The following is a 20,807-nucleotide window of genomic DNA, read 5'->3' as shown; positions in this document are numbered from 1 at the left end:
TACTATTTATTTTTCATAAATTCAAAGCTTAGCAATCGATTGTGAGCACGTATGCAAGTTGTATACACATGTAAACTTTAGAATTTCCTTTCATCTTTGTCAATAACTACGAGCATAGAGAATGGCATAGAGTTAGCGAAAAACAAAGAAGGATCGAAAACTCAAACGTTTGAAAAAAATTTTCCGCGTGATATTATTCACTTCTGAATACTTGCAAGAAGGATTCTTCCTTCTGTCTTCTCTGATAGAGATAACGGGTGAGCACACATTACATCCTCGGCTATACATATGACGAATAAACGTGTAAATATCGAAATGTCTCGTATAGGAACGCGAGAGTTCGTAACGTAACGTTCTTCCGATGAAAAAACGTTATCGAAGTGCAAAAGTCAGAAATAGATGGTGGAAAAAAAAAAAAAAAAAAAAAATTAATAGAAAAAATGCTGATGCATTTGATTACCATTTTATCTTATAAATGCATCACACTTTTTTGTTTATTAATCGCACGTCTATAAAAAGATTTTATTTTTCAATTTCATGTGCAAGTTTTATAGAGTTTTTTGATTATAACAATTTTTGGAAAAGATACTTTTTCAAAGCAAGCTTTGGTTAAATCAATCATTATAAATATGTGCATCTAAGCTATTCAAATTGTAAGCAATTAAGCGACGAATGAAATTTACGACTTAATAAAAATATCGATTATATATTTTTAAAAATAAACTGGAAATTGGATGATTTGACAATACGAAGAGGAAGTAATAGTTCATTTTTGAACAACTTTATGAAATGTAAAATATAGCGTGTATAGCACAGTCGAGGATCCGAAGGTTTTTGTTCTCTTTCGCTTGTTCAAGGCCTGGTTGCCTGGTGTCTACCCCACCACTGGATTCTCATACTTATATCGCATCATTTCATTCTCCTCTCCCCTCCCCATAAGTTCTTTACGTGGAGAACCTCACTTCTTCTTTCTTCATCTCTATTCTTCCGCTCTTTGTCTCTCCAACTTATTCTTCAACCGCCTTGGACTTTTGCGTTGTCTAGCGATAGCCATTCAATTCTTTCTGCCTCTTAAAATTTTGAATTTACAATTTACGCGAAGATCGAAGATCCAGATATATAGCTATTGACAATTTTTTCCGGTAACATGAAAGAAAAGTGAAGAAATATATTAACAAGATGAAATACGTTACATAATTTCGTCTCTTATATACACACGACTTCTACTAATTGCACTTTTACATTAATATTATTTGAGATATTAATATATAACGTGTAATTAATCTATAACGTTTATATACATAAGTTTAAGAAACTTGATGTATCTTAAGGCCATCGCTACCACACATCTCTTCCTTTTCATCCTCGATTCTCCTTCCCACTGTCGCTCCTGTCCCTACCCCACTCTTGGTGATGATCCGCGATCTTTACGGATACTCGTTCCCCCGCTGTTCAACCGTTTCGCAATGATGTCATCCACAACATTGGCGTAGACATTGAGAATTTTTTTAAAATGATAGTAGAAAATATATATAATGAAGTTTGTTAATTAAAAGTAGTAAGTTTCTTATGAATTTATTATTGTTAATAATATGCAATGACAAAATAAATGCTTTTTAAAAATAATAAGTTTAAGAATAGTTTAAAATATATGGTTAATGGTAAAAATTTTCGTCGCGTCATTTAGTATTGGAATGATGTAGCGAGAACAGAACTCGTATTTCGCGGATTAAATCGATTAACCTGAAGAAAACGAATTAAGCGTTACTAGCGTTACGCTTGTTTTAGATTATTCGTGTAAAAGAGTTTAATCCTTTTTCGAAACGACTAATAAGATTACCGAGGCGAAGGTGTAAATGTCCGTTTTAATAATAAATTTTTCACGCTTTCGTCCTAGATTGTTTAAAAAATAAAAATGGTATTTGCAAATGAACTAAAATTGCATGGCTTTAAATAAGCAAGCAGTCTTGGAATATATATTTATTTTTAAATTTATTTTCGCAAAAATAAATTTGACATTTATAGACTTAAATTATATGCACAAAAAATCTTATCTTTCATTTTACTATAAATTCTATAATTTATAAAAATTTCTTTATATTATATAATTACACATTCATACATACACACATCAATATCTCCATAGAATTGTTATATGTTGTTATATACATACACGAATCTAATATTTTAAGCATAATGCTACGCAATGTAAATTCAGAGAATAGATTAAATGAAATTGAAATTATAAAAATGTGTGGAAATACTAATAGATTTAAAAGACTTCGATTATTTAGAAAACATTAATTGAAAATGTCTTTTCTTGGATTCAGATAGTACGCAATGAGCCATGGCGTGGTAGATTCGAGGCCAACGAGTAAAATTAGACAGCGCGTGAATGGAATCCGAGCCAATCGAGCAACCCCAAATGGAAATAGAAACGCTTCGGTTACTATACAAAAGATGGCCGCAATGCGGTGGCGTCCATAAAATGGCGGTTGTTGACCACCCGTCGCTTGTCTCTTTTCACAAATTTTAAAATATTTATGGCTTTACATTTCTTTCCTTTCCAAGCCACTTCCCAATTCCTTTTACGATTCTTCAGAATCGACCAATGGAATTACCTTATTCTACTGTCATGTCGGAATCATACTTAAAGTCCAAATACCAAAATGGTAGTAATAAGAGAAAGGCTATTTGAATTTTTTTTTTTTATAAAAAATGGAAAATTATATATTAATCGAATGAAAACAAATTCATTTAAATTTTATATAAAAAATAGAAAAGGAAATTTGATCGGAACGATGTAAAGATATATAACTCATTATAATTGTACAACAGTGTGGTAACAAGTGAAGCCAATGTCGGTGACATAGAAAGAAAGAACAAATCTGGTAATATTACAAGACCGGTACAAAGTATCGAGTCTACATCTCGATAGCGGTACGTACGTATAAAGTGGCACAAGGCAAGCCAGTCCCACTTCCCTTTCCTCCTTGTATGTATGTGCGCACACAGTATATCTCATTCCATCATCGTCTCCTACCTGCCCATTCTTCCCAACGAGTGGTTACTTTCCAAACTTCTCAATTGCATGTATTAGTCCATTTACCCTAATGATTCTCCTCTGATCCACGATACACCAGTTTAGTTTACGTATTATTAATATTCTTAGAACAAGATCTCACGTATGAATGTCTTTTTTTTACTAAGTATATATAATAGATATTTTTATATCTTTTCGTCGTTTACTACTTTCATCAGAACAAATATATGAAAAATATATGATTCATATATTCTTTAATATATAATAAAACAAACATTCAATCTATTTTTAAAAACCGATTATTATATCTGTCGTATTAATAATTACGATAACATAAAAAACATACATTTAACAAGTTTTCAAAAATGAAAATATCAATATCAATATAAAAAAAAAAAAAAAATACACAGTTGTATGCACTTGTGTTATTATATTGAAAACGACAACGAAACACTTTATTAGGAAAAGAAAAAAATGTAAACCCATAATCACTGACGACAATCCGGTACGCGGTACGAAGCCGATAGTATTTGCTGAGTTACGAAAGTAAGCGGTTTTAGAAAGTACAGAAGGCTCGAGGTGAACGGCGTTCTAACGGCGGGGATCTTGCACAGCAATTACGAAGTGGCTTTGCAACGACGATCGAGGACCGTGTTATTCAGCTGCTACGTAAGACTATTCCACGAAGCAGGTGCACCCAATCGATTTACGATTCATTCATTCGAATTTTATTTAAGAAAATTCAAATATTGCGCAAAATTTCAAATATTTGACACGAGAATGAAAATAATCAAAAACGAATAAAAATATTACGATAGATATTTTCAAAAAAAGAATTATAATAAACTTTCACTTTATTTCGAGAATTAAATTTGTTGGTCGAACTGCACTTTACGCTTTAAATGAACGGAAAAATAATTTATATATGTTAAGCTGTTCACGATTAGGAAAGACAAAAAGATGATACGCTTGAAGAATAGTCAGTACTCGCGCAGTGTTTTCCGTGATCCCAGAGCCTTTTTAACAGAGAAGATTACAGCTGGGGGAACACGGTTTTCACTGCTGAGCCCACAAATACCAGTAAACAATTCTATATAGAATTTTTACCGTTCGTTTGAAATATATAAAAAAAAAAAAAAAAAAAATATGAAATGTATTATCTTCTTGTAAATGTGGGACTGTCTTCGATTGACGTCGAGAGAGATATGTCGCAAAGCCGATAGGAGAGAGAAAAAGACTGACTATCGTAGCACAGAGAGCCAAGCCAGTTTCTCACCCCCACTGACCTAGCGACCGAGAAAAAGATCAAGGTGTTGCATCGGGCAACGAGTAAGCCATCGAGAGCAACGTCGAAAAAAGTACTCCTTGTCTATCCTGCACTCTTCAAGACGTTATCTTCCACCAACTGCCGTAACAAACGTTAGATCACACACTGGCCCAGCGAGAGCAGAGCCACGGTTTGATCACGTGACGTTAGGTTGCGTCACAGTTGCCTCTCTCACTACTCAACCAACGAACCAACCAAACGACGAGACCGCCATCTTTATCCACTGATAGCCAGAGGAACACGGACACGAGCACCGCCAACGTATGAACAACGTTTCTGCTTAATCCTTTTTTTTATGTGCACAAAGAGTAGATCTTTAATCGTCAAATCGTTATTCACCAAATTAATAAAATCTTCCTGCATTGTTTCGTATTTTTCTTTCTCTTCGCTTTCACGATTATAACTGATTTTAAAGAGATCTGTTAGACTTCCATGTGCCGCGCTGGCACTTATCGGAGTTCACTGCACACGACATAAATCGGAAAAATTATATGCGAAATGGATTGACATATTGAATGAAACAATGTTCTTTTTACAATGAATTACATATGATGTTTAATATAAATTATGGAAATAAAAAATTGTAATTTATTATGCGAAAAAAAACACAATACAGATTAAATGATTAACCGACTGATTTGTTGAATCTTCAAATGAATTATTAAAATCGTTTGTTTGATGCAAATGCACATTTCCGCAATAACTACTCTTTGGAAATCGCGATCACTTATACAGGAAAATCATAAAAAGATAAAAAATGGTGCACAGTGAATGGTCCAAGCCAAGTTGTATTCACAGCCAATTATTCGGAATTTGGTGCTCGCTTCCAATTAAGTCCGGTCTCGATACCACGCCACGCACGCAATTTACGGACCACGCCACGACACAATAAAAATCGAACGGATATGCGACACGAATTCTTTTTTATCACGATAAGGTCGTGTATTTTAAACGTCCCCAGGAGTGATAGCACAGATCGCAGTTTGATCCAAATTGTGAACGATGAGAAGTAAAAGTGATGGAACAATGTCGTTGGATGGAGAACGTGGTAATCACCACGATGGCGTTCGAGCCTCTGGCAAACGACGAGAGAGCTTTCTTCAGACTTCGGAAAATTGTCGGAGAGGAGGACTCAAGTACCGAACACGACCGACTCCGACGGCGAGCAGCGACGAACGAGGATGCGCTCGAGCGCGTAGCCTGTGCCGCACTCTCAGTTTATCCCCACTACCAAGTATGATCGGCATCCGGTGGTAAGTGTGGCGCGCATTCGCGAGCATTTCTGCTCTCTGATTGGTGCATAGCCGTTGCTACTTGGCCTGCCATTGGTCGATTGCACACCACGAATTCCCGCGGCGTTCACTATCCATGAAGCAGCACACAATTACACATACGTAGGAAGCACACGAGGCCACTCTCAATCTTACACAAACGATATTCTGCGAGGACACCACATACACATGAATATACATATATACATATAATACATATATGTATGTATACAATACACACGTGTATGATGGTTGCTACTTGCAGAGTTCTGTACGCACACGTAGAAGCCATCGACATATCTTTGTGTGGTATATATTGGAAGATTCCACACGCCCGCGCTTCGCTACGATCGTATGATGGTCGAACAGGAACTGGCCACAAGCCGCGCGGAAACGCGCTACTTATGCTGTCGATGAGAAGAAAACCGACGAATCGAGACAGCCTTCATACCCACCGCTTTTGGATTCCATGTTACAGGTCCAAAAGATCGTTGTAGTAGTATGTATATATTTCTTGATTACGACATGGGGATGGATTTCAACCAACCCTTCTTGCCGCTATGCGCAAAATCATGATAAATATGTTTGGATGAATACGAATTTGTCTTTTTTCCGTATCGTTTTTCATCCGATAATATTCTGAGAAAAATAATCAAATTACTTTTTGCTATTTTAATTTACATCGAAAGCGCTATTGAATCTTTGACCCATTTTTTTATCGATCTTTGCACGTTTCGCATATAGGGCACCATAATGGCTTCCAACAATTAAGATTTTTTTTTTTCCAGATATTCCAACTCGTAGGCTAATCATGATTTAATCATTATTTTAATCGAATAGAATATTTTAACTTTTCAAACTATTGATGTAAAACTATTGATTGCTAATTCGAATTTTGAAACTCTACAGTAATCGTTGAATGTAAATTGACATTACGTAATGCGTGATATTTCTCGTATTGATACTAATGTTTTTTTCTTGTTTTTTCATTTGAAATGTAAAAGATCAGAGATAAATATTAACTTACCATTTGTATGAATAGAAAAAACGATGATCACACAATATCCATGAACACGTAAAATTGTAAAAAATTGAAGAAATATACGATCGATGTGTTAGAATAAAAAAATGAAGAAAAATTAAAATGAAACCTGAAACGATCTTTACGATTCAAAGATTAAACGCGAAAGAACGGTGCTATGCGAATAGCGGTTAGTCGATTAACGAAGCTTGCGCGCATAGGAAAGAGGAGGGGGTGGTAGCTCGACAGAACATTGGAACTTGGTCGTCCTATTTCTACGTTCGGGAAGATTCGTGCTGCGAACCGATCGTACACGAAGCAACGGCGATATAAGTAGGTCGTTTCAAGCGCACGTGTCGTCCTTGACTCACATAGCGTGGCGCGCAGGCGCTCACCGTTGCCGCATTGCTGGTCGCTAGGGCTTTTTCTTTGTTCGTGAGCGCGTGTGAGTCGCGCGGAATATGACGGATACGCGCTCTTTTACGAATAGTACACTGTATGCGTGACTATTGCTCACACGCACCTTTCTATGCACTTTGCAAAATGAGCTAGTGGCTGCACATTATCTATTTAGTATATCCAAAGTTCTATACGATTCTATACGATTTTACGATATATTTATTTGTTTGGATCAATCGCTTCCGGAGCGTGCTACTTTTCGATAATGTTAAACTTTCGTTAAACTTCTTTGAAAAAGTATTAATCATAAATTGGTAATGGTTAAAATAAATATAATGAATAATTCAATTTTCTTTTCAGTATTGTTTCCCAGCCAAGATTTTTTATAAATGTAAAAAGTTAATTTCCATTTATATAACGAAATGATACATATTTCGATGTTAAAAAAAATTAAAATGGTAAAACATTTTGTAACACCAAAAACATTATGAAAGAGATTCTATCGGAAATTATATACCTGCTGCGGACGATTCTCGAAAGAGTTAAGGTTCCAATAATTCTTATATTTTGATCAAGTACCGAGATGAATTCCATAGATTCAATGGATATGAACCGTGGATATACCGTGTGAAGTCGAAACAATGGGAAGGCGATGCGTTGTGCAACTTTCAAGGAGAATGAACAGTATATGTGTGTCGTGCGTTACTGCGTGATCGCGGACGTATATGCGCACGCTCGATGATAATCGACAGAAAGAGAAAGGTCATCGAGGGGAATGGAGTTTTGTGCTTCCTCTTCCTTGTTGCGATTACGAGTAGGTAAACGGGTATCCGAAATTGCGGAGAGTGACGCAACGCGCAGCTGTACGTATAAATTCACATATGTACATTCACAAATGTTCTTACAAACATGCATGTATTATGTAGGTGTATTTAGATAAAGTATTGGATACGCCGGTGGAAACGAAACGCTATGCCGACGATGGGCCATATTTTTTTCTACAACTATTTAATTTTATTACTTTAATACTATTTTAATACAATACATATTACACTGAATTGAATATATATTTTTAAAACTTGTACATATGGATGAAACTTGTACATATTATTTTCTTGAAGTTCTTTGACAAGTTATAATTCAGAGATACCATATTCAGCTTCGTAACAAGGATCTCTCTTCGTATGCACAAAGTAGTGTCGACATAATTCAAGACTTGAAGGATTAAGAAAAGATACAACTAGGCAAAATTGTTAAATAAAGATATATATTACAAGTAAAATGGTATCTATTTCTTGATTCTTGCAAAATTTAAAACTGAACTTGATTAAAATAAATATATATAGAATATCTCTAAAAGAGAAGGAAACGAATTCAGAGATTTAAAATTGAATCGAAAATAAAAATGGAATAAAATTCTTCTATTTTTAGAAATTAAGAAATCAAGTTTTAAAATTTATCGAATATTTCATATAATACGATTATTATAAGCGCACACTTATCTAATGAATTTTCAAATTTGATTTTATATTTTCAACTTTTCAATTTTTAAACCAGAAATTATCTATTTTTCGATTCTACCGTAATTTCCAAATTATTCTATTACAATTTAAATAACATAATTTTAATATTTTAATTTAATTTCATGGGTTTAATTTTTTTTTTTTTTTTTTAGTAAAAGTAATAATCCAATATAATTTTATGTCTTGAGAGAAAATTTTTAATACATTTTGTAACGAGAATTATGATTGACAAGAGAATAAACTGACAGCCACTATCTTTGCTATATAGCTAAGGATAGTGATGCTTCACGATGGGACCTATATGAGAAGTTGGTAGTCCGCGTTGGCTTTGGCATCGTGGGTATTGATCGCAACGGGAACTCAAAGGGGAGGCCACTACGTTAGGCTATTCGAGCCCCAATTGGATCGACCTACCTCGTGGTAGCAAACGGAAGAGGGGCCATCGCGGCCTATGTCAACGAAACTCTTATATTAATTTGTTTCTTATATCTATGTATCTGTAAATTCATAATAATCAGTTTGGCCTGGTCATATTCGTTTGAATTAAATTATTCTAAAAACATTTTTGATTTAAAAAAATATTGATTTTTCAGTGATATTAGGATCATTTAATTTTTCAAAATCACGTGTATTTTTTTTTTCGTTAATCAATTAATCATATTAAAATATAAATTATATTTTATAATTTTAACAAAATTATTAGAACAAAATTAATCAAAAGAATAATCGGATGATTGATTATTTAAAAAAAATAATCCTTTAAATAATGTTTAAAATAATTGCATTTTGCAAATACAATTCCTTTTAATACTGTATATAAAATAATGGAAGGATGAAACTCGGACATTAGGAGTTCACGTATAAGTTAATATATAAAATTTTGTAAACGATAAATAATATCGTTAAAGTATGTAAATATGATAATCTATTTCACTGTGGGATGAATACCGAAAAAATGAAAAGAATTTTCGAGATAATCTAATTTTTTTATATTAACACATTTCCGAGAAATCGAGGATTTCAATGTGACAATTACCTCTTTTATTTACAAAGACCTTGAACATTCATTCGAATGGGAGAAAACAAACATTAGTTGTGATCCAAATTTTTTGTGCACTTTTAACCACGTTATGAAAATAATTGGCACGAGAGATATGGAGAATTCGCGATCTTTATTTAGATAGATGTTGAACAAATTGTCGTGCACATTGTCGTTACATAACGCAATTCTTTAATAACAATATATCTATAATGAAATCATGACAAAGTGAATATAAGAAAAAAAAAAAAAAAAAAGAAAAAATTAAGGATAATCCACATTTAATAAATAAGAAGTTTTTATAGACATATCTACTTATATCGATAGAATTTTACTTGTGATTATTTGCATGAAATAACGAGTTATATATTATTATAATAAGCAATTTTTCATTCTAAAATTATTATCGTTAAAGAATTCATGATTTTATATTTTCTTGCCACATCATTGATAACATCATGTATATAAATATAATATAAATATTTATTTACAAGTGTTACAAATTTACAGGAAATTACGTACGATAAAATTCTAACCTTATTTTATCTTTGCCTGCAAGAAGGATGAAATAATATGACAGTTAAATGAGAGACGAAGAGGGATTGAGTGTCGAAATATTTAAAAAAATTTATAATATATTCGCGTCGAGATTGTGAAGATTCAAGTCTCAGTAATGGAGACATATGCAAGTATCGCTGACAGCATAAATCTGCGAGAAGAGCTTGACAAGAAGAGCTTTGTAATGAATAAATAAAAAAAAATTTAATTATTATTTTAGCGAAAATTCAGCGAAAAGAGTTTAAAAGTTAGGTTAGATTAGATTAAGGAGTTAATAAAAGTTTATTCTTTCTTACGAATTATATATCGAATTACTAATGGATGTCATAAATAGAAATTACTTATGAGCGTGTAAAAATGTATGAAATGATTGGCTGTTGTAAACAGCCAATAAAGTTCAAAGAAGTCGTGTCGTCGCAGTGTACCGTTCCGATTTAACGCGCATACTTTTCTGTCGTTCGAGGTAGCTCGCATGCTAGCGTTCTTCAGATAAGCACATTCTTATCTGCGTACATTACTTACGTAAGCAACAACTCGTGTAAGTCTTTGCTCGGCTTCGCCCCTTTTTCCTCTTCCGTCCTCTCCCGATGTTTGCAATTTTTTTCTCCTACGTTTCTCTCCTCTCCGTGCTTTGTTTCTTCCTGTCTTGTTCTCTCTTGTATTATTTACGCACTTTAGAATATTATATTTTATTTTAGAATGCAGTCCTTTTTTTTTTTTTAAATACATTTATAAGTTCCGCATTCTCTTTTTGACGTTTGATCGTAGACGTAAATTTATAGATTTGTTAATTAAATAAGGCAACGTTTTGAGAAAAGGGATACAGATAATTGTAGTAATTATGATTTGTTTATTATATATTAACAATTGCAAGAAAACAATTGAAAGATATAAATGGTATATTCTCATCGAAACATAACTTAAAGAAATTAATTATTGTCGATTTGAAAAAATTTTAAAATAAATATTTAATTGTTTAGATTACAGAACAAAATCAGACATATTGAAAAAATATAAATATTTAAGTGTTATATAGACTATTATTCTTGCAAATGTAAAAATCAATTAATATATTCACAGTTAGTAATTTCTTTTTAATTTTATGAATCGATAATTATTTAATTGTTAACGGAATAATAAAATAAAAAATAATATAATAATTAAAAATAATATCAACAGTAATATTAATTGAAAAGCATGACTAATTGGCAAATATAATGATCCGTATATATATTTATATATACGATCTAAAAAACATACAAATTTATGAGAAAACTAACATTATTCGAGCGAAACGATTTCATTGAACAACATGTTATCGAGAATGACATCAATTGACCCGTTCTAATTGTAATATTCTTCGCGTAAAATGGTTGCGAAAGCCCGGTAGGATATAACGCGAGCAGATGGTCGGAACTCGTCGCATGATCTCGGGTGTTATCGGTTTAGATTAGAAACGAACCATACGCGCAAGTAGAAGTTGCAAGTTGAGGGACGACGTTCGCTGATTTATCAGCGGAACGCCGCTCGTACAAGGAAGCCGGAGTAAATCGACGAATGCACCTTGGGATTCTTGTTACTTGCTTCGTTCCTTTGTTACACAACCGGCTCTCTCGCCAACTCGGCCAACTATCGACCCCACCACCAACTTTGTTCTCGCTCTCTGCTCCCCTTTTCTTCCGTCATCTCGTGCTCTATCCCTTTCTATTTCTTTCTTTCTTTACCTCTCTCCCTCTCTCCTTCTATCTTCGTCGAGCACTCCCTCTCTTTTCTCCCTTTAGCCTCTTTTATTCCAACCCCATCTCTCTATTTCTTCCTTTCTTTTTTGACAACCTCCGCTCTTTCGGTTGCCTGTCCTTTCTCTTCGAGCTTATTCCCCTGTGTCACCTACTCGTCGTCAGTGTTGGGCGTTATTGGAAGAAACTCCCGTACGAGCAATTATCGAAATAAAACTTCCATCGTCGCGCTGCACGTACGTACTTACCGGATGCCTTATATTTTTCGATTATTTATATTCGATTAATCCTTTCGACTTGACATTTTTCTATTCGATTTTTTCCTATTAAAAGTATGAAAATAAAACATGTATGAATTAAATTTTATTTAAAAATTGAAACGTCCCTGTAGTTCTTTTGAATGAAACATATGTATATATATATATCTATCTAAAATTAAGCGCTATTAAATACTTGCGGTCTTCCGTCAGTGTGTTACATATCTACTTAATATATATTTATTTTCATTGTAAATATATTTATATTTAAACACAATTAAAGGTTTGTTCAAATGAAAAAAAAAAGCAATAATATGAAAAATTTTTCAACAAAAAGAATATAAAATTTTTGAGAATTGTTTAAAATATATCAGTCGTTTAATCTGGTAACTATATATATATATATATACTTATTTATTTAAATAAAGATTATCCAGTTCGTGGCTATGATTGTCACAATCATATTGTTATCAATCAATAGATATAGTAATAGTATAGGTAGTATAGTCAGACTATAAAGACTCAAAAATATTCATTGAGATATATCCTACCAGAGTTGAAAAAGTTAAACAATATAAATTATAATAAAAAATGGGTTATTTTTGACCCGTTCGATTTAATAGTCGATATTAATCAGATAACAAAAAATATACGATCGATGAGGCATCGGTTCATTTTTTAAAAAAAAGTATATTTTTGAATTTATCGTGATAAAAGATTTAGAATAATTGTTGAACAAGTAATTACATAGAACATAAATCATGTAAATGAAGAAATTTTTTATGCTTTGATAAATGAAAAGAGAAAGATCAAAATTCAAAAAAAAAAAAAAAAAAAGTTTTTTGAAATATCACGATTCTTGTACAAGTGATGCGAATCTTGTCGAGAATACGTTATCCAGTGAAACAGAAATACCGAGAGGTACGAAAGATTCGATTATTTGATTATTTGAAATACTCGTTATCTTGGTTAGCATGTATTTGTTATGTAGTTGGACAGTGACATGAAATACGACATTTTTGTGTCATGTTGCGCCATTATGATGATAAGTGGAAGATTCCAAAACTACGAATGGAGATCTCTATTTATCTTTGTACAATTCCTATAAATCGAAGTTCGTAACAAAATACAAAGATGTCTGAAAATTTCAAAATACAATATCAAGTATAACAATTTGTCCATCACTTATCGATTATCATATAAATCGGACAAATCGATGAAAATTTGCGAAAACACGAATCTTCGTTCGAGATATAAAACTATATCTACGGATATACACTTTTTTCAATGTAATTGCCTATTATATTATCGACACACTTAATACAATATAATTCCACGAAAATTAAAAATTCCCTTGGAGAAATTGTCATGAAAAAAAAAAAAAAAAAAAATTCATATACTTCTAAAACTTTCTGTCCTTCATTCGCCTTAAGAAATTCCATCTTTTATACGAGCCGTTTCAGCTTCCTCCTTGCGAACCCTCTGCATCTTCCGCGTCTCTACCCTCGCTATCTATTTCCGTCCTTCTCTATCGGTTTTCTCCTTCGCGCTTTCATCAAGTTGCCACCCATTCTTTCCGAATTCTCCTCGCCAGTCTCAAACGTGCCTCCCTCCCCTCAATCTCCTTCTCCTTCCCACCCGTATTTATACTACATCCGTCTTCTTTCTTTTTCGTGAGCGTTCGACGGATCCAAGGGGAAAGTGGTGGGGGGCCACGTGCTCCCAGTACCTAGTCACGCGAGGATAGAACACGTGGTACAGTACTTATACTTACTTACGTATGTCCGTTGGGATGCATAGGCGTGGAAACGTGTTTTCCCTCGGTGCCGCATAGCCGCATGTTGTTGGCTAGGTTATACAGGATTTTACGCGGAAATTAATGCAGTCGTAGCAGTCGTGGCAGAACATCTTAAAGTTCAAATGTCGCAATGCGAAAAAAAGGAAAACGGGGAGGAGATATATGGCGTTTGAGAATATACATATGTATATATATATATATTGAACATTATTGTTCCTGATTCAAAACGTCGGGAAATTTGTGAGAATTAATATCGTAATTTTATGATAAATTACAATTAATGATAAAATATACGATTTATTTTGTATAAATTGAATATTTTCACGAGTACTTCTAAATAAACGAAAAGTTTTATTTACCGAGTGTTGTTGAGAATCATTCGCAAAATTGAATTTTTATATAATTAAAAGTTAGATTTGTTGATGAACAAGAATAAATTTTGGAATTAAATTTGATAAAATCGTTTTAATTTAAACTAGAGAAAATTTTGTTACAAATCAAAAATGACCAGCCAATTTGTTTTTTAACACAAATGAGAGAAATTTTGCGATGATTTAAAACTGACGCAACATCCATCACATACATGCAATAATTTTGCCGTACGTTATAACGATTAAAAAATTTTAATTTATTAAATTAAAAACGGTTAATGTTTCGAAACATTTGCATAGTAAACCCAATCCCGAATAGATTTCTTTACAGATATATTTTATATGAAATTGATCATTTCATGTTCTAAAAAAATAATATCGCCTTTTATCTTATCGTATCGTGTATAAAAGCAAATTTTGTATTTTCATTTGTGCGTACGATAGATTTATACGTACGTCAGTTACGAAGAAAATACATTTCGATCCTTATCACTTTCATCAGTTTCCTGCTTCACGATCATAGATTTAAAAACTTGGACACGTATTTATTTGTTTGGTCAAAAGGTCAAGTTTTACATAGTTCAAAATAATAATAGTAATAGAATAATCGATACAATTAAGAGCTTCAAAAAAAAAAAAAAAAAAAGAGAAAAAGAATAAATGAATACGTAGATGAAAGAGATCGAAAAAGGCTATGAAAGAAAAGAGTAAAAAAAAAAAAAAAGGGATGATAAAACTATAATACTCGATTGTTAATCGAGTGATTCGTTGTCGGTCGTGCATAGCGGCTGGTTAGCCAGCTGCACTTGACTCTCCTATGCAAGATAAATAGGTGCGGCTGGTTCCTATTAATAGCGGATGGTTTACGTGGCGATTGCAGTGTACGAGCTTAGTGTAACTTGCCAGCGGTTCACGTAGCGTCAAGAATTGTTCGTGTCGTAAATTACATTTAGTTACGTAACGACACTGATGCATAGAAACATAAAAAAACATACCGAAAATATTCAGTATTATAGTTAATACTGATATTCAAAAGAAAATCACGAGCATATCATTCAAATGTTAGAACGATAGAAATTTCGAAACTATTAATTTACGACGATGGTATTATAACTGGAGAATCCAAAACTTTCTGTTATTGAGAATCGACGAAGAAAATTGATAAATTTTAATATTCCTTCTACTCTCGCGATTGAATAATGCTAATTCGTGTAGTAGAATCGAGAAAAAAAACAAAAAGATAATAAACTTGTAATTTCACTTTATATTCATAACCTCTCATCATATTCTCTACACGCGTAACACTTGCGATACGCATGAAATCTACGATACATAAAATTCCACAAAGATAGAATAAATAAAAAGTGAACGAATTAAAAAAAAAAAAAAAAAGAAAGAGATCGAATAATTCCTCAATAAATCTTTAATCGATACACTTCATGCATACGTAGTATTAGCTAAGCTAGAACTAGACAAAGTCCAAAGCGCCCTCTTCTGTCTGTCCCTCACTTCACTCCTATATCGCTTACTACAGTATGCGCTACTAAATACTCTCGGTACGTATTCATACGGTAGAATTCATACGCGAATAAAACTGAGTGGGCGGAAAGAACGATTAAAAAAGAAGGGACGAATACGTGATAAAATACGGTTCCTCGATAAATCTTTAATCGATATATGAAATATACGTGTCCCACTAGTTAAGCTAGAGCTAGGCAAAGTGTAGGAGGGGATGGTGGACGAGAGGGACAGCAGAGGAGGAGAGGAGGGGATCAAACAAAATCTGGTATAGGCCGGGCAACGACCTTTAGGCACGTGGCACGAGACACGTGCTGCATTCGACAACTGTCGAACGGCCTTTTGCCTCTTTTATCTGTGTTCGCTTCTGTTTTCACCTCGTCCCGCTTAAAATTTTCGTTTTGGCCCGCGTTATCTCTCACCGCGTCGCAATTTTCTTTTACCGACTGTACCATAAATACGAAACAGGGACTGGTCCAAGATACTGACGTTCGCTATTTATGGCTCCATCGGTATATCGAAGAAAAAGGCTTTCGCGGCTTCGGTCACTCTGACGATTTGACAGTCTTTCTTTTTTGCAAATTTTCGCAAATTTTTTTTTTTTTTTTCATTTTTTCTTAATAATAAGAATGCATAAATGTTTGCTGAATCGTATCAACGATAAAAATAAGTAAACAGTAAAAGTATAAATGGAAAATTTTTTTACGCTAAAATAAAGACAATCTGTTTGATCAAATGTATCGATAGTAAGATTTTTTCGAGTTGAAAAGCTTGAGTAAACATTGAGGAACAAACTCGATCATGGCAGTGTGTCAGAAATGTTCATTCATATCTTAGCTAGGTATACTTAAGTATCTTATGCGTTTAGAAAACTACTTATGTATTTAGAAAATTAAATATACACAATTTGTGTTTGGTTGCAGGTATCCAAAAATTTGAAGGGTGATTCTTTAAGTGAAAAGAATGAAGATGAAGAATAATAAGAAAATTGTATTTTTATTATTGATTAAATAAAAATGGAATAAAATAGTTTTCGTTGAATTTTATATATTGTTGAATTTGGAAATTATTGTAGTCTCCATTAATCGAATCATATTCGTTCAGGTAAATATATTTACATTTAAACATTTAATCATCAATAATTGAGAAAATTAAGCCGAAACTGCAATTTTTTTATTTTTGATGGAAAAATATCTATGAGAAAGTGTCGTGTCGTTAATGATCGAATGTTATTATATATTCGTTTTGTAAAAAAAAAAAAAAAACGTTACTTTATTGGTAATTTTTTACTAATTTTAAATAATACAAATATTATCGTTTAAAAAGCAATAAAATATGTATAATGTAATAATAAATTGAAGAAACTATGAAACTAGAGTCGTCAGATTATCATATCGTTATCTTTATTTATCCATAGATTGATATGAGCGTGGAAGATAATTGTTCATTTTCCAATCTCGTGATACTATAAAAGACTTGATATAAAGTCGATCATAAATGTTACGTAATTATATCTACCTGTGTGAAAAAAATTAATTCATTTAACCAAAATCCTAAAATAATGAAATTACTATTGAATTCAAAAAAGATAAAATAGATTGATTTTAATTTTTCTCTTATTATTTTTTTCATACAGAGCTAAATATAGCTATCTAAATATGATATTTTCTTTATTTATTAATGATATATATATAAAATATTTCAATCTACATAATTTAGATAAATAGTTTTTTTAAAGAAAAAATATTGTGGAAAAATAATTTTTGTTATTTTTTGGATTATGTGGACGAAAAAAAATTTATTTATTTATTATCCGTATAAATACGTAACACGTTGTTTGAAAATTCTTCTCAGTAATATGAATTTTTTTAATAATCTGAATAGTATAGAGTAATTTTTTTTTAATATATAGATAAGTGATTTTTAGAGAAATTATTTTTAACACTTATTTATTACATCTTATCACGCGTGAATAAAGTAAAATATTAATCTATCATGATAAAATTGAAAAAATTGTAATCACATTCTAAATATTAAATATTTCATATTTGTTATAAAATATAGATTTTTCATCGCTAAATCTTCAAAAATAAATATTATATCATCTTTACACCATTAAAAATGCATTTTAGTTCAGAAAGAAGGGGATCAAGATTAAAAAGGAGAGTTATAAAATTTTTTATACTTTTCATAAAAGAAGATCATGCCTTAAAAAATATTGAGAAGCACTGAATGTAAAAAAAAAAAAGAAAAGAACAAAACGCATAATTGAGTAACAATGATTTGGTGAAAAAAACGAGAAATTACGTTTGTAAAATACGTTTTCAATAATTAATATTTACTGTATTGCAGGAATAAATGAGCAAGGATATTCGTGTATTAATAAGCAATAATGTTAAAAGGAATGTACGTAAAAATATTTATACTGCAATTGACTATTGCATTTTTTTTTTTACGTCGTAAAAATACAATTTTTTCTTATTATATTTATGATATAAGTATGTGATTATGATTCATTAAATGAAATTAACAATTTACATTTATACAAAATACAAAGTCAATTAATTACAACATCAATCATCGATCAATCATCGAAGTATTTAACAGAATTGTATGATGCTCGTTCCCCAATAACAACATTATTTAATTAATTTAATTCAAGTTCTTGATTATTTCATTTTATAAATCTTAAAAGTAAAAGTATACATGGTTTACAACAATAAATATCCATTGTATATCCATTTTTAATGTTTTTGAGAATAACAGATATTTAAAGATTTAATGATACTTTTATAATTTCACCAATTACTTTATTTATTATATTTACTATATCTACTGTATGTAATGTAATTATAATAAAATAAAGTAGTTAAAAAGTTAAGAAAAAAAAAAAAGAATAAGAAGATTTAAAAATAATAACGAAGACTCTTAAGAAAAATATTTGATGACCATCACGAGTCATGATTCATAAATCGGGAAATCACTGGTAGATATACTTGGATAAAAGATGACTCTTTTACGAGAGTCATAAAAGAAAATCTATTATTAAATTTTTTATTGAATGTGCACAAACATTGTGTAACTGCAAATAATGTAATTAGAGACGATAAATAAAAATATTATTCTTTTTACAAATTTTACAAAACATCTAATTTCTAAACAAATCAAAAATTGTTACATGTAAAAATTTACAAAAAATGGACATACGTAATTTGTAATCCATGTTTAATATTAAAGATAAAGCGATAAAAATTCATAACTATTCCATATATCTCCATTAATAAAATGCCTTGTCCATTTCGAAACGTCCTCAAGAATCTTTCTACTATACGTTACGACTAAATATTACGCACTAAATCACACTGTTTCTAAATCCTTAGAAAGTAAGATCCCTTTCTACTTTTACCTAAAACCTAATATTTCAAATGCTTCGAGTGTTTCAACATATTTCGAAACACGAAAAAAAAAAAAAAAATGGAAGAGTAAGAAAAGAGATTAAAGAGAACGTTACGTCTCTTCTTTCCAGTATATTTCTCATGTTCTTCAATTCTTCTTCTTCTCGTTTATTCGAAAGAAAACGCGTCTGGATCCCACTCTGCAGATCCACTTTTGCGTGCGAGTTAATTTTCATTCAACTACCATCCACGAGGATAGGGCGGCATCGGTCGCGAAACAATAGAGGAGAAAGAGTGACGCGAGATGAGCAGCCCAACAAAATAGTTGGGTCTACGTCGGTGTGGCCTCGCTCTAGAATCGTTCTAGATCGCCATCTAGAGTGAGCAGGATGCGGGGCGGGAAAGGGCAGGGAGGGCGCTGAGGTCAGCAGTACAACACCGTGGCTGCTGTACCAGCTCGATACGAACTGTGACCCATTTGGCAATGTTCCCGAGTTCGGGCCACGGGATTTCCCTCTATGAGATCACCAATTTAATTTTCCTATTTTTTTATCCCACGTCGTTACTATTTTCCCATAACGCAACTTTGTGGGAAAACAATCGCGAGTATTGTTATCGTGGAATATCTAAACAGATGATTTTTAGGTTAAGTGGATATAGATGGAGTGTTTATTGTTTCCAATATTAAAACCATTTTTATGTAACTAAAATGTTTAAACTAGATATAATATAGAAAATATGCGTGTGTGTATTTCAATTTGTATTACAACATATGTATGATAATAGATTTTTTTTCTTTTTTTGATAAATTAATTGTCATCACTTCTAATAAATGTTTGTAGACTGGAAAACTTTTTCGGTTTCGAAAAACGTTCTCCTTTTTTTTTTTTTTTTTTTGAATATTTCTATTATATCTGATATTTATTTTCATATTTAATTTGAACTAACGTTATCAAATCTAATTATTTACAATTTTCTAATATAACTAATATAATAAAGTTAAGATCAAAGTAATATTGTAAAATTTCCAACGTATAATAATATCTATAACTAAATATATTTAAATATGCTAGATTCGAACAATCGATTTTCTTTTATTTCCCTCAAAACTATCTGGACTATTCAAGATAGTTCAAGATTTTATATAGATTTTTTTCTACAACACTTTTTCATTAAATTTTACCATTTTAAATTTTGTGATAACATGCAAGAGATTTTGGAAAATGTTAAATGTGACACGTTGATGATAAACGTGTTCATAAATCTAAAAATTGCAAACTTTTAAAGTATGTTGCAGTCTGTTCAGTATCATCGTCGGTTTTATTATAAGCTGCACGCTGCTTGCGAATATTCGTCGGAGGGGGAGGGGAGGGGAGGGGAGGGATCTTTTTGGCACGCTCCAGTTTCCAATTAGTCTGACACGAGGCAGAAATTATGCAAATATACCAGATATTTTATAATTGTATGACAGTTTAATAGGCAGTATTACGTAGCCGATACATGCATTTACAAACCCGCATTGTTATGGTAAATGTTTATTCCAGGTGTTAA

At 31.9% G+C, this 20,807-nt stretch overlaps 3 long non-coding RNA genes across 3 annotated transcripts; 2 read left to right on the top strand and 1 right to left on the bottom strand.

Annotated features, from left to right (window-relative positions):
- Nucleotides 1-4,935: 4,935 nt before the first annotated feature.
- LOC105735467 (uncharacterized) lies at nt 4,936-6,834 on the bottom strand. Its single transcript, XR_015294338.1, has 2 exons — nt 6,669-6,834; nt 4,936-6,280 (listed from the first exon to the last, which is right to left on the bottom strand). It is a non-coding gene; the product is annotated as an uncharacterized LOC105735467 (long non-coding RNA).
- A 383-nt stretch (nt 6,835-7,217) lies between these two features.
- Nucleotides 7,218-8,343, top strand: LOC147658571 (uncharacterized). Its single transcript, XR_015294329.1, has 3 exons — nt 7,218-7,358; nt 7,422-7,924; nt 7,988-8,343. It is a non-coding gene; the product is annotated as an uncharacterized LOC147658571 (long non-coding RNA).
- A 3,093-nt stretch (nt 8,344-11,436) lies between these two features.
- On the top strand, nt 11,437-16,907 carry LOC147658570 (uncharacterized). The gene is made up of 2 exons (XR_015294303.1): nt 11,437-12,153; nt 16,785-16,907. It is a non-coding gene; the product is annotated as an uncharacterized LOC147658570 (long non-coding RNA).
- The last annotated feature ends 3,900 nt before the right edge of the window (nt 16,908-20,807 follow it).

The sequence above is a fragment of the Apis florea genome, unplaced genomic scaffold (genome assembly GCF_048593485.1).
Source record: "Apis florea isolate Af1SG1 unplaced genomic scaffold, ASM4859348v1 contig_1914_pilon, whole genome shotgun sequence".
Classification (NCBI taxonomy): Eukaryota; Metazoa; Arthropoda; class Insecta; order Hymenoptera; family Apidae; genus Apis; species Apis florea.
This window is presented reverse-complemented; position numbering and strand designations above follow the sequence as displayed.